General features: G+C 47.5%; 1 pseudogene; it reads left to right on the top strand.

The window, feature by feature from the left end:
* Window positions 1-6,825: 6,825 nt before the first annotated feature.
* Window positions 6,826-7,007, top strand: LOC142580657 (U2 spliceosomal RNA; annotated as a pseudogene).
* The last annotated feature ends 6,095 nt before the right edge of the window (window positions 7,008-13,102 follow it).

Raw genomic sequence — 13,102 nt, forward strand, 5'->3', positions numbered from 1 at the left:
GCCCTCTTGTTCGCCGTTCGCCATCGCCTCAAGAGCGTTCGCTTTCGCCGATGCGCAGTCGTTCTTCTTCGCCGGAACGAGAAAACTAATCGTCGCAGTTCCAGAGGCAAGAACTGCGTCACCCACGAACAGACCAAGGACCCCCTTCTCCGACCAATGTTATTGACGTATATGGTGGACGGCGTCGTTGCTCGCCTTCGTTGACACTGGTGCTGCAGTTTCAGTTATTAGTGCCAACCTTTGCCGTTCGCTCAGTAAGTTCACGACGCCACTGTCCAACGTGTCACTTCGTACTGCCAGCGCAGACCGCATCACGCCTGCAGCTGCGCGTACTGCTCGCGTTGTGATCAACGGCCTCGTCTACATCGTCGAATTTTCGGTGCTGTGTTCTTGTTCCCACGATCTTATTTCGGGCTAGGAGTTACTTTACGTTAATAAGGCCGTCATCAAATGTTCTCGAGCTGAAGTGGAGTTTCAAACGCTGTGCACTGCTCCACTCCTTGACCCTTGTGAACCTGAAGATAAAGTATCTGTTGCCGCAGACTTTACAATTCCACCGCACTCATCTGCCCTTGCCACAGTGTCATGCAACATTGTTGCTGATGTCAGCGCCCTTTTTACGCCATCTGCAATTTTCGCTCGTCGCAAATTTCCCCGCTGCCTCTCGCTCTTTTGGACGTTCATGCCGGCGTCAGCAGATTGGTCGTCGCCAACCGATTATCCTGTCATCTCACTTTGCTTCGTGGGGAGTGCGTTGGCCGTGCCCAATGTGTCGACCCTGCTGCCGTCATTGACCTGCAAACTGGTCCCATCGCCACTCTTGAAGTCGCCAGAGTGACCTGTAACCTCACGCAGGAGCCGACTTCGCCCGATGTTTTACATAGCGCCATCACCGACACGTTGACTGTTTTTCAACGCGCCCAGCTTCTACGCCTTCTCGACAAGTTCCTTTCGTGTTTCGACTGCCACCATATTCCCTTGGGCCGCAAGTCAACCGTTCGTCATCGCATCGACACGGGTACCAGTGCGCCACTACGACAAAGACCACATCGCGTATCCGCGACAGAGCGCGTGTTCTCGACGACCAAGTAGCTGACATGCTCAAGCACGGCATCATTCAGCCTTCGGACAGCCCCTGGGCATCTCCTGTTGTTCTCGTTAAGAAGGAGGATGGATCCATAGGATGCTGTGTCGATTACCGTCGTCTTAACAAAATAACTCGTAAACATACTTACCCTCTTTCGAGAATTGACGACGCCCTTGACTGTCTCCAAGGTGCGGAATTCTTCTCTTCTATCGACTTACGCAGCGGCTATTGGCAAGTCTCCATGGAATCCGAAGACCAACCTAAAACGGCCTTTGTAACACCAGATTGCCTATATGAATTTCGTGTCATGCCTTTCGGGCTTTGGATGCCCCCGCAACCTTTGAGTGTATGATGGACAATATATTGCGTGGTCTAAGTGGAAAACGTGCCTGTTCTACTTAGATGATGTAGTTATGTTATCGCCCGATTTTCCCACCCATCTCTGTAGGCTGGAGGAAATGTTGCAGTGCCTAACTGCCGCCGGCATTCATATCAACCTGAAGAAATGCCACTTTGGCGCCAGTCAGCTCACCATCCTTGGTCATGTACTATCTAAACACGCTATTCTTCCTGACAACGCCAAGCTCCGGGCAGTTGCTGATTTTCCCAAAACTTCCTCCGTAAGAAAACTTCGCAGTTTCCTTGACCTGTGTTCTTACTTTCGCCGCTTCATTCGGTATTTTGCGTCCGTCACCGCTCCCCTGAACCAGCTTCTACGGAGCGACTTCAATGAATACGCCTGGTCCTCCGCTTGTGACGACGCCTTCCAAGAGTTACGTCGTCTACTGACCTCGCCGCCTATACTGCGTCACTACGACCCGACAGCTCCGACCGAAGTACATACACACGGACTCCAGCGGTGTTGGACTCGGACTACCTCTATGCCGCCCCTTCGACTTGATTACAGACCACCATGCACTTTGTTGGCTGTCCACGTTGAACGACCCCTCAGGTCGATTAGCTCGCTGGATTTTGCGGTTGCAAGATTTCAATGTGCGCATTGCCTACAGGCCTGGCCACCGCCACACCGATGCAGACACGCTTTTCCGTTCGCCCGTGTAAACCGAGAGCGATGCCTGCCTCTTTGGCGTTGACCAAGTACTTTCGTTCCCAGCAGGCTGCGACATGGCTTCAGAGCAACGCAAGGATGCCTGGATTAGTACTCTTATCCGCTTCCTTTGAAACCCGTCGACTGTTCCTTCACCTGCCCGAGCTTTGCGCCGTCAAACTTCACTTCGCCATCACTTCGAAATTCGGGATGGACTTCTCTATCGCCAGAATTACGTCTCTGACGTCCGCAAGTGGTTGCTGGTCATACTTTGACATCTTCGTGGTGAAATATGTTCTGCCTTCTACACTGACCCGCAGTGTGCACATGCGGTTGTCTTCAAGACGTACACCCGGCTTCGCTCCAGGTTTTATTGGCGTGGCATGTACACCTTTGTGCGCAAGTACATTCGGTCGTGCCCTTAGTGCCAACACCGCAAGGTTCATGTTCAGCATGTCTCTGGTGCAGTCCAACCAATCCCGGGTCCTGCCAAGCCCGTCGATTGCATGGGCATTGACATGTATGGACCCCTTCCGAGCACGGCTTCAGGGAACCGCTGGATAATCGTCGCCATCGACCATTTGACGCGATATGCAGAAACAGCCGCTCTGCCTGCTGCACCGCTCGCAATATAGCACCCTTTCTCCTGAAAAAGTTTATTCTCCGTGCCGGTGCACCTCGCCAACTTTTAAGTGATAGAGGACGTGTCTTCCTCTCCGAAGGCGTAAACGCGCTCCATGCTGAATGTCGCATTGTTCATCGCACCACCGCGCCAACCATCCTCACACTAATGGTCTGACGGAAATATTTATCCGCACACTTGGTGACATGCTCACCAAATACGTCGCCTCTGAGCACACTGATTGGGACCTCCATTTTGCCATTCATCACGTTCGCCTACAACACTGCACCACAGGCGACCACAAAATTCTCCCCATTCTCCCTCTTGTATGGCCGCGAACCTTCGACAACCCTCGACACCATACTACCGTAGAGACCCGACTCATCCGAATCTACGCCCCTTTCTGAAGCTGCCCGCCGCGAAGAGGAATGCCATCAGCTCTCCCGCTCCTTTACAGCCGTCGACCAATAGAAACAAAAATCAAGACTTGACGATGATCACCTGCATTGTATTTAGCGTTGCAGAGCTGATCCAATGCGTCGTCTATCCGTGGGAGGGTAGACGACGTCGATAGACGACGATAGATACGTCCTTCATCGTGATCTTGTTCAGTCGACGATAAACGACGTAGAAACGTAAGGTTCCGTCCTTTTTCTTCACTAAAACAACAGGAGACACCCACGGGCTTTTCGACGGCTGGATGATGTCGTCTCGCAGCATTTCGTCGGCTTGTTGTCGTGTAGCTTCGCGTTCTCGCGTCGAAACTCGGTAAGGGCTCTGGCAGAGTGGTCGAGCGCAGTCTTCGGTTATTATGCGATGCTTTGCGACTGGTGTTTGTCGAATCCTCGATGACGTCGAAAAGCAGCCTTTGTATCGTCGGAGCAGACTTCTGAGCTGCTGTTGCTTAATCACGGGGAGACTTGGATTAATGTCGTAGTCTGGTTCGGTAACCATGGTCGTCGCCGTAGATGTGGTGGAATCCGAGAGGACAAACGCATTACTGGTTTCCAGAATTTCCTCGATGTACGCGATCGTGGTGCCCTTGTTGATGTGCTTGAACTCCTGGCTGAAGTTTTTCAGCAACACTTTCGTGTTTCCTCTGTACAGTCGAGCGATTCCTCTAGCGACGCAAATTTCGCGGTCGAGCAGTAGACGTTGGTCGCCTTCGATGACGCCTTCTACGTCAGCGGGCATTTCGGTGCCGACCAAAATAACCATACTGGAGCGAGGCGTGAGGTTCACTTGATCTTCGAGCACACTCAAGGCGTGGTGACTACGAGGGCTTTCTGGCGGTATCGCTTGATCTTCCGACAGCGTTATTGACTTCGACTTTAAGTCAATATTTGCGCGGTGTTGGTTCAGGAAGTCCATGCCGAGAGTGACGTCTCTTGAACAGCGTTGCAGGATAACGAAGGTGGCAGGGTAAGTCCGGTTATGAACGGTAATTCTTGCCGTGCAGATTAACATCGGCGTAATGAGGTGTCCTCCAGCGGTCCCAATTGGGGGGACTTCCCATGCTGTCTTAACTTTCTTCAACTGGGTGGTGATGAGTCCACTCATGACGGAGTAATCGGCTCCTCTATCTACTAAGGCGGTGACAGCGGGGCCGTCGAGAAGCACGTCGAGGTCAGTGTATGTTTGTTTCGCGTTACAGTTAGGCGTTGGCGTGGGATCACGGCTGCGTCGCGTTGACCTGTGGTTGGATCGTGGCGTCGTCAGGTGGTCTTTCGCCGGCGTATTATTTGCTTCCAGTCTTCGTCGGGACGGCGGCGTGTCGTTGTTATGTCGTCCGAGGTAGTCTCTTTGCAGTCTTCGTACGGTGGAGGATCTTCGTCAGTTCGACGAAGAGCAACCGCACCTCCATCGGTTGCTGCTTTTAGTTTTCCAGATATGGGCTCACGGATCCGTCCCGGGCTGGGCCAGTATGAGGCCTCCTTTCTCTCCCGTATTTCTGACAACCAACGTTTACTTTCACCTTTTAATTTTGCTTGCACCGGTATTTCAACCATAGATTTTTCTCCCGGTATATTTCCCATTTTCTGGTTACTTCGTCCTGCGGCAACTGCGCCTTCTTGGCCTGCCTGTGCTCTCGAGATGCTTTCTGCCGTTTAGCGATCGCTTCTCGTATCTCCCTGTTCCACCAGCTTTTCGGTTTCTTTTTTCCTTTCCAACGAACATGTTGTTTCTCTTTCCGTATTTCTGTCCTTATTACACTTAGAAGCTCACTATATTTCCACTCTTTATTTGGTCATTTGCGAAGTTCTTTCTCGACACTAGCGACTATATTTGTTATTTGTACAGCGCTTAAATTTGGACTGGCCATTCTGCCCTCCTTGCTCACTTTCCCAACTATATTTTCCCATTTTCAAAATGATGCGTTTATGGTCACTCCCTATGTTGTTATACCCTTCCTCATCAATGACAATTTCTCTCAAATTATCATAAAGTAGTAGTATAAGACTTTTATTCAGCCCAAAATTACAGGCCAAGTATATCGACCACCTGGGTGGCCAGTCGACGCTGTTCTTCTTCATCTTCAGCGCCAAGCCAGTCGAGCCAGGTGGTGACGGAAAGCGAAGGGGGAGGATAGGAACTTGATTTCTGAGCAGCCGGACAGTAGAACGGCCAACTGGATAGGTCTGCATAAGTAGAGGGGCAGTTGGGACAAGAGGGGTCGGAGCGACAGCGATAGAGGAGGAGGCGGAAAGGGGTAACCAGTGCATTCATTTGGATGTTCCGCAGAAGGCGAGCCTCCGGCACAGTGAGTGATGGATGAGGGGAGGGTAGAGGCGCTTGTCGAGACGGAGCTGGAGGTAAACTTACATGATAGGGTGGCGCAGGGAGAGTCCCCCAGATTCCTCCGAGGGCCTAGACCAGGGGATCAACGATGCCCGGTTAAAAGCGTCACGGGCGAGCTAATGGGCCAGCTCTTTGCCGTCAATCCTCAAGGTGCTGTTCTCTCTCAAATTATCATAAACTCCTTCTGTCATCAGACAGTAATCAATGGTTGATTGCCGGTTTCCCACTTCCCGCGTGATCTGCCCTTCGCACTTAGGCCCTGTATTCACGATAATGTGCTTATGTTGCTCACAAAGGTCTAGCATTGACTTCCCGTTGTTGTCGGTATAGCCATCTAAATCCTTTATGTGGGCATTCATGTCACCTAATAGGATCATTTCAGCACCATTACCGAAACTCTTAATATCAGCGCTTATGCATTCCACTAACTCTTTATGCTTCTCTGAGCAATTATTTCCGGTTTAGAAGTACGTGACGCCCAGCCAAGTTTTTTTTCCCAGTTATTGTACCTTATAACCAAAGATGCTCTTGACATTTTGGATTTACTCTTTTCCATTTGGCTCCCTGATGGATGAGCATTCAGATTCCTCCTACCTTTCTTTCCGACTTAGTTCTGTTGCACCCTTCTCAAACATAATTCAACCACTGGCAGCGCTTCCGAGTCTCTAAGGTGCGTTTCTGTAAGCGCATACACCCCTATTTGCTCTCTATTTAACTGCTCCTCAATCTCTGCCCACTTTTCCTTTCTTCTGCCGACCTGCATGTTTATGTACCCTATTGCATGGCGAGCTCTCTTTATTGCTTTCCTCCTTTTTCTGTTATCGACGCCAATGCTCTTGTGAAGTTCCCCTAGGGGGCCTTCTTCATTACTACCTACTCTGCTGGTCTCCTGAGCACGCGTAGGCGCTCAGGAGGCCAGCAGAGTTAAAAAGGAGGCCAGGAGGCCAGAAGGCTAAAAATACTTAAAGGAGTTAAGAGTTCAAAGAGTTAAAAGAGTTAAAAGAGTTAAAAGGAGGCCAGAAGGCTCGGGAGGCCAGCAGAGATAGAAGCAACAGCGCGAGCACCAAGTAGCCAGCCCACTTCTCGTGCCAGCCTGTAATTGAATGGGATCCCGTCTCGTTTAAAACCACCACACCTTCTCACTTTCCTGTTCTCACTTCTCACTTCCCAGCACGCTTACGGGACCGCCACCACGGGAGAGCGGAAGGAAAGTAAAGGAGATACGCAAGCGCTTGGAGCGCCGAGAAAGAGAGGGCGGTGCGTACGTAGACACGGCCGTCATGGGTCAAAATTTAGTATCTTTTCTTATCAACCTAAGATCTGGTACGGATTGCATTTAGACTTAAGATATTAAACTCATTTTTGCAAGTTGCCGGAGTACTTAAAGCCTGCTTCACCTGTGCCGCTGGTCGGCCCGGTATTGCGCTATCTTTGGCATCTGCACACGTATGCGGAGAAATTCTTGAGCGACACGGCTCGATGGACGCACGAAATTTTTTCCAGCACCTAGCGATATATAACTTCACTGTAAAAACGAGACAACATAATTTTCTTACGTGGAACGTCAAACCTAAACCCCCTTTTTTTCTTGCTTACTGGGGTATGAGCCATTGCTCGGCCCCACCGTGCGACAGGGATCGGCCCAACATTGTTTTCTATCGGGCACCGTGTCGCCGAATATACGATGTCGGTGTCGGTGTCAACGGGGCCCGATAACGCTCTCGCGTTAGACTTTTAAAGGCGATTCTTGAAGAACCCCTTACGACCCCTGGCCATTGTGAGCTGACAAGCGCGGTGAATGTAATGCTTGCTAACGATCGTGTCTGCTAAGTATTACATCGCCACGCGCCGCGGAAATAGCGCGAATTTCAAACCAAACGCCGTTTGCCCTTCTCGTCACCGGCACCGCACTCTGAGGCGGAAAGATGGCGTATATGAGTAAGTGCGCCTACGTACATGTATATGCTGTGACGTCGCTTATAGTGACACGTGACTTCGAGAATTATTCAAAGTAACATCAGCTATTTGTGTAATCCGTTGCTTCAATAGACAAACTAAATTTTGGAGAAATAATAAAGCGAAGAAACCTAATGCCTGCATGTTTTTATTTTACTTCGTACCGTAGCAAGATAGATGTACTTCCGTTTTCTTCGCCTCTTCCTACGTCATTCAGTCGCGCTAGCAGACAGCGAAACGATGTCGTTTTCTACCGTGTTCGAATGAGCGATGATGCCTTGCGATTCCCTTGTGTCTGCCTCAGTGTTTGTGTAGCACTGACTTATACCGCTATGAAACGTCGTTTCAGTGCACAAACAAACACAGACGAGCAGAGAGGGACAACAAGAATGCCCTCTCTGCTCGTCCATGTTTATTTTTGCACTGGGACGATGTTTCCCAATATTATTCACAATCAACTAGCCCAGCTGTCCACGCTTACATTATACGAGTAGTCAGACGTTCTCGTGCAATGCGGGCAAAATCGTGCGCTGCGCGAAACGGGACAAACGGAACAGCTCTCGCGTCACACCGTAAGCGAAAGTGCGCCGCGCTGAAAAAAAAGCGAGAGAATTAAAAGAAGGGTGGGGGGCCGTTACACATGCGTCACGGGGTCCTCGAGGAGATCAGGTATGGGAGAACGCAGGGAAGGAATTTCGCTTGCGGAGACTAGACGGGGCATATGAAGAGACTTATATTGGCGGTCACGCTCGCGTACTGAAATCGTTTGATCGCGGCAGTGAAATATCTATATCTCAGCTTTTCATGAACACGTTTCGAAAATTCTTCCAGCAGAACGCTCCCTAGAGGACACGTAACAACTCGCAGTGTATAATTAAAATGTTGTATGTGGCTTGGTGAGGGACCCTTTAAGCGTCGTCCAAGTTTTTTGTTTGCGCGCGCTAGGCTAAATTTTTGTCTGTTTTGACATTACTGCGTCTAGGTTGGCCTTATCCTTCTTCAATAATATTGCTCTTCCTTCATCAAATTGAGAGCGAGGCTATACCTCGCTAACCTATCATACGTGCCCTTCAGCCGGCCTAATACTTCTACATCGTGCACTATGCTGGCATTGGCAGAGACTATGAAATTTATTTAACTTCTTTTTTCTCCATTAAGGCTTTTCCAGGTGCACTACCGGTTACTACGCTTCATGAAGAAGGCATTCATTATTTGGAGACTATATCGTTCCGCGATATCTACCAAAATGTCTTCTCTAATCTGCCTAGAATAAATGCCGTCGTCGCAATTGCTTGTTCTCTAGCCTGCTATTGCATTGAAGTGGCCCATGACTACAGTGTTCTGAGGTTGTACCTTTCCGATCGGTAATTGAGCAACTTTATAAAACTGTTCTTTTTCTTCTACATCATGATTGGAGGTTGGAGCGTAGGCTTGTCATACCTTTATTCTATATCCCCTATTGAACATTATTAGGACACTGCTAATACCTAATTAATTCTGAAAGGTTTATCAATGTTGCCCGATATGTCCTTATATTTTCTGTATTGCGATCTAATTTAAAACTCATCAAAGTTTTTTTTTATCCTGGTTTGATAGGAAAAGGAACCACATCTGTGTATTGAATTGTTAATGTTTTGTGCAGCAGCTGAACATCAGCACAATGCGACAAATTGTACGTGTATTCACTGTGCAGCGTAATATGGCGTGCTGAATAAACTCGTCGCACTGCCTTACTCTGTAGAAATATCTCAATTGTGACTTACCGGCCGCTGTGAAGCTAAGATTACACAAAGAAAATGCCTTAAGAATCATAAGCTCATCACGGAAAGTTGACTCCAACAACGCACACACGGTCTTATTCCATTGCAAAGAGTTTGAAGACACTTTTACCACTTCTCAACTCTTCTCAGAAAATGTTAGAGCCTGAGCAAAAAAAAATGTCCTCCATTTGGGAAAGTGCCGTCACAACAAGACTAACTCTGGCCCATCATAGGCCGCTTGGCTGAGCGTACAGCGTAAACACGCGCGTTTTTGAAGAATATCTTCCTTCCTCCTCGACTGCCAACGGTACCTGGAGGAATTCATCAAAGCGGGGCTGAAAAGCTTCGCAAGCCAGTTCCTTGCGTTGTCGTGTGCTAAGCTCTTCACCTATTTCTCGGCTTCTACAGTTTCTTTCACATCTCAATTTCCCACGTACCCCGAATGGGCATTCGCTTCGGCTTGAGAACTTTTCGCTTAATTCTCACTTTTTTGGTAGTGTACTGTCTCCTCGGGATCACGAGCAACCATCCTGGCGAATGCATGTCTCGCTCGCCGCTAAATCCTAAGAAGAGCCCTGCTCTCTTTTAAAATGAGTGAATGCATATGACTGCATTAAGCTAATGCCAGATAAATTAACGAAGGCGCCTGGAAACCCTAAACTAGAGTAGTTTAGGCCACGGGCTCAGCGTCAGGGGTGAAGGCAGCCTGACTTAATGGCGTTTGGCCTAGTTTAATGAAATGTTCGCGACGTCGGCGGCAAGTTCGTTGGATTACAAACTCTTTTAAAGGAAGACACTTCCATGAATGAGTGGACGCCTGGCGTCGGAAGGATCTCTCGTGCCCTGCTTTTCAATTAAATGTGTTACCTTAATTTGCAGACTTGATAGTTCGAATACATTTGAGTGAACATGAATAGCAAGATGTATTCATTGTGCTCATTTCAGCACAATGAATACCAGGACGAAGGAACTTCAAATATGCTTCTTTTCAGTATCTCCGCTTATAGAAAACAGTGAGTTGCTTGTAAATAGATGGGTCTAGTCGTGTATTATCTCCTAGAGAATTTTTCCCTGCGCACTACCCTATTCATACAATTGCTCGTTAATCTCCCGACGACTCAATCGCACCACTACATTTTTCTCAAAACGGCAGCTGTATCCCGTATTCACACGTATTCGCACTTTATATATTTACTGGCACCGAATAGGTCTGGCAATCTCTCCTGTGTGCTCGTATATTTTTATTTATTTCTGCTCTACTGCTTATTCGCATATTACAGAAGTTTTATAAACATCGTTTGTACTTGATATTTTCACATCCTACGATACATTTCTTACAACCAAAAGACTCGTTCACGTTCACGTGCGCCGAAAAGCTACGCACCTCCTCTCACCACTTATGATTGGTCACGCTAATCCTGTAATTAGCTGGGCCTCAATTTATTAACTGTTAACATATAGGCACACTAGGCGCAGTGAAGGCCGTCAGTTGTCGAGATGACCTTTTAATAGCAATTCGTAGCCATGCTCTGAGCCTAAGATACTTGCAGGCAATAACTTTCATAGTGCAGAAATTACAATTTATGTGCTATCTTCGGCAGTTATTAGGAGCGCTGATATATGAAATGCTTATTAAAAGAGTGTCTAAATAAAATCCCCAGCTAGGCATAATTATAGCGGGTATAGCGAGTGCTCGCATGAAGGCGCAATTTCTCGGTGACTGCAGTTTTAATTCCACATGTGAGTTCATTGCTCCCTCGTTTTGCCAGCATGAATAAATAACTAAAAAAACTCGTAGTCTGTGGCAACGACAGACTACATGAGAGTAGCACTACAGGCTACGACGGACTATGAAACATAAAGGCAAATTTTTCTGCACGGAGACTGTTGTGGCCTCTTGCGTTATTAAGGTGACGTGGAGCGCGTTGTATTTCGCCGTTACGATGAAACATGGCGTCAGAAAAATATGTGTTCGTTGTTTAGAAATTTCTGCGGCAAAAACTGAACAATATGATGCCACTCAAACCACTTTTGTTTCCTATTTCTTTATGACAACCTACATTAGCTTAACTTTGTTTTTAAAACTGCATAAATATTATTAGCTTCATAAAAGTTACCTTGCGTTTGTCTTACTGGATGCGAACAACTTCTTAGCGCCGGTTTTATAGCCAATAATCGGCAATCATTGCATCTTATGTCGCATTTGATTGTCTCCACGTTGGCAATAAGTTAGGAGTTTGCACAGCTGTGATGGTGAAAGCTCATAGCGTTAGATGGTCTTCCTAAACACACAAGATCAAAGCTGTAGGGGTGCATGTCAAGGCTAGATGGCGTTGTCTAGCAACACCGCCTAGAGAGGATGTATGGATGAATGGATGTTATGAGCCTCCCCTTTGCTACAGGGCGGTGAGTTGCACCACCAAGCTCTTGCTAATATATTGCCTAATATCCTACCTAGGTTAAAAAAGAAGAAAAAAAAAGAACCTATGAACTCCCACAACCAAATTTTCTAATCCCCTATTGCGAATTTTGCTTTTGTAGGTCTCCGTATTTTGTCGTTTCCCTACTTATCTTCCACCAATCTTCCAATCGCCTCTTACTAACCTCTATTGCGGACACGTTTAATTTTCCACTGCTCTCGCTGAACTGAAGGGCTTCAAGCAGGCCAGCGGTGCCTAAATCGACCACTGGGCAGACGTCTTCACATTCTAGTAAAACATGCTCCATCGTTTCCTTAGATTTACCGCATCAAGCATATGCTTCTTCTTCCTTCCTATATCTCGCTTTATAGATGCGTGTTCTAAGTCATACCGATCTCGCTTCGAAAAGTAATGAGCTTCCCTTTGAGTCATCATAAATTGTTTCTTTCCTGAGTTCGTTTTTTTTTTCGCTCTTAAGTAGTTACTTATGGCCGATTTCTTTTCCATTGCTGCCGCCCATGAGATTATATCAGCCGCTTTGACTTTCCGCTTGACGTTCTTTGTTGCTGTGTTGCCCACCTCACATGCCGCATACTTACTCGTAAGCTTCCTAGTTTTTTTTCCTCCACTGTGAATAAATGTTTTTCCTGTACAGATATCTCAACACTCGGCCAGACCATTTACTTTCTTCCATATTCCTCAGTTGTTCTTCATAATCAATTTTACTGCGAGCTTCCCTCACTACAAAAATAATGCAGCCGATATCACCCGGCACAGCTTCATTTCTAGTCTTCCCGTGAGCGCCCAATGCGAGGCGTCCCACTGTGACTTTTGGTTCTCATCGAGTCCTGATTGTATCCCCGATTTAAAGCAAACAACCACATTTCCAAAATTAAGTCCAAAGATATCCCGGAGCACCTTGACTTGACTTGACTTGACCTCGTACCTATTATATCCCCCTGGCACTCTGTGCTTCAAAATGGCTGCATTTCTCTTCCCCTTTACTGTTATTCTTTTTTTCCTGTACTTCCATGTATCTATTGCCTTCATTTAGAGTATATTGTAACTTTGACGCCGCCTAGGGTGCACCTTAGGCGGCGTTATAGTGGTTTTAGAGTCACCGCTTTCGCCCTTTAGAGTGGTGACATCTTCGCCATCATAGAATACGCACACCGTTGCGGATAATTGGAAGCCGCTATAGTTGCCTCTACTCGACCACTAAAAGATTGTCGCGTTAGCTTGAAGGCGGTCGCAGTTCCACTAATTTTGCTCTGGGAATGTAAATTATAGTTTCACTGAATAATGGAATGTCGTTGTTTTACCCTAAACTATTACGTCTGGCAGATGTAGCCCTATTGTGATCTTCCATACTATTTGCCGAGCTGTTTCATCTTAAAGCCAATTACGCAA

This window comes from Dermacentor variabilis, chromosome 4 (genome assembly GCF_050947875.1).
Source record: "Dermacentor variabilis isolate Ectoservices chromosome 4, ASM5094787v1, whole genome shotgun sequence".
Lineage (NCBI taxonomy): Eukaryota > Metazoa > Arthropoda > Arachnida > Ixodida > Ixodidae > Dermacentor > Dermacentor variabilis.